This window comes from Suncus etruscus, chromosome 1 (assembly GCF_024139225.1).
Source record: "Suncus etruscus isolate mSunEtr1 chromosome 1, mSunEtr1.pri.cur, whole genome shotgun sequence".
NCBI lineage: Eukaryota > Metazoa > Chordata > Mammalia > Eulipotyphla > Soricidae > Suncus > Suncus etruscus.
Window position 1 is genome coordinate 97,887,026 of NC_064848.1, and position 2,574 is coordinate 97,889,599.

Here is a 2,574-nt window from a genome sequence, read left to right on the forward strand (position 1 = left end):
ACTCAGGGGTTACTCCTGGATCTATACTCAGAAATCAGGCTTTGGGGACCATAATATGGGATGTTGGGATTTAAACCACTGTCCTGCACGCAAGGCAAATGCCCTACCTCCATGTTATCTTTCGGCCCCCAAGTCTGATAATTTTTTTAATTTCTACTCAATGTTCATACAACTATTTGGTCTTGGTACCATTGATTTTTTCTCCTCAATTTATGAGGCAGAACAAATTGATTCAAGTTATATGGTTCTGTTTGAAAAAAAAAAAAGAAAGAAAAGAAAAGAAACAAAAACAAAAAACCAAAAAACTGGGAGGAGTTTTTCTAGAGGTTATAAATATCAATTTAGAAGAAAAAAGGAAAAAAAAGTAAAAAAAAAATAACAAAAAGACAAAAAATACAAAAACCAAAAACAAAAAATCAAAACAACAAAAACCCCCAAAAGTCAAACAAAAATATTGAAACCAGCAACTACAAAGAAAAACACTACAGAAATAAAGACAATAACCAAACAATAACCACGAGCACAAAATTAAAAGAGAAAAAATAATAAAGTGTGCTTCTTCTTTATTTTCTTCTTCTTTTTTTTTCATAGGCACATTAAATACTGGGGAGATTAGAAAGGGAATTCCCTTGGCCTAAGAGATACAGGATTTCTCCAACCTTGAAGCATGCTGCCGTGGGAATAACTAAAGGTTCCCTTACACACTCCTTTTCATGCCCCATGGGCTTTTTTTTGTGCCAGGAAACTTTCTGCTCAGTTGTGGATAATAAAATCAGGCCTCTATAACTAGAGGTCTTGGTATTTACACAGGTCATAGGATGAAGCCTAGGATCGAGTCTTTCTTTATGGTTCTAGAAGTTCTGTTCCATCACTGTTATTGTAATCAGTCTTCTGTAATTGGTGATATTGGTTTTGCATCTATTTTATGACAAAACCTAGGATAGAGTCTTTCATTATGTTTCCAGAAATTCTGCTCAGTCACAGTCATCACAGTCAGACCTCTGGAATTAGAGATCTTGGTTATTGTACAAATCCTAGACCAAAGCCGAGACTAGGGTCTTTTTTATTGGTCCCAGGATAAGTTCTGCCTCGTCATGGTTGTCAAAGTCAGTCTTCCATAGTTAGTGATCTTATGTTTTGCACAGATCAAAAGATGATGTGTCTTCTGATTTCATCTTACCATTAGGTGATGTGATAGGACAACCTGCTCTTAGCTCAAGTTATTGCGTTTCCTTGTTGTCAGGATGTCATATCAAAACTGGCGCACGATGGTGCTAGAGCAGTATTAGGAATTTCCCAGGGGAAGTTTGTTCCTGGTGCTGTTGTAGAAAGCTGTGTTGGTTCTATGTCTGGGATCTAGGGTTTGGGATTGAACAATCACTGTCTGATCATATGGAGTCTAAGTTGGGTCCACATGACACATGTTCAGGGTGGGAGGCGACCTTGTATTATAAAATGTCTGAGTTCTTATCCCTAGTAGATAAGAGATTGCAATATAATCTGGCACCATTCCCTTTTGCAAAGGCATACTAAAAAAAGGAAGGGGGATTTTATGTATAATGTAGATATTTTTCTAACTCTTTCTCCTGAGGGACATTTCTTTAGAACCACCATGAAACCATCATGCTAGAGAACTTACATGCAGAGAGACACCATGCGAACAAACAGAAAAAAGCCTAAAGAGAGTGAGAAGTTTCAGCCCCATCAACTCAAATCTTCCCAGTCTATGTGCCAGATATGAGCAAAGAAACATTTGAATCAGTCTCAAACCCAGCAACTTTAGACTCAAGACATCTTGGACCAAACAAGTTGATCCAGAATGTTAGATCCATAGAAACTATGAAAGACAACACATAGAAATGTGGCTTTTAGCATACCAATTTGAGGGATGATTTGTTTCACAATAGTTAACTAGCAAATTTTGGGTATTAAGAAGTCATGCATTAGCAAAACAAAACTTAAAACATGTGGCAATGGTTTGTTGTCTGTTAAGAGGGTAGAGATAAGAACAGTTCTGAGTAGGCTGTTGGGAAGAGATTAAATGCTAATGAGTCTTTATTGAAGTCTGGAGAAAAGAAAACCCTGGTTATGAAAGATGAAAAGTCTAGCAATACTTTCACCATTTATAACATGAAACAGATAATGTACATAATGAACTCATAATCTAGTAATATGTTTAGGAGTGTTGAGATGTTGCCTGATACTTCAACTAACATAGTAAAACTTGAAAAGAGAAGAATTTAAATAAAGAATTGTTAAATGCAAAACATTAAAACTTTTGGATACTCAAAAACAAAAAAATATTAGTTTTAACTCCTTCAGATGGGCCAGAGTGATAGCACAGCAGTAGGGTGCTTACATTTCATGCAGCTGATCCAGGATGGACCTCAGTTCCATCCCCAGCGTCCCATATGGTCCCCCAAGCCAGGAGCGATTTCTGAGTGCTTAGTCAGGATTAACCCCTGAACATCAACAGATGTGGCCCAAAAACCAACCCCAAAAAAGAAAAAACCAAACTACCTTCTCCAGATGGACAATGAGGCTAAAGTTAACATATCATTTTTATTTAAAGAT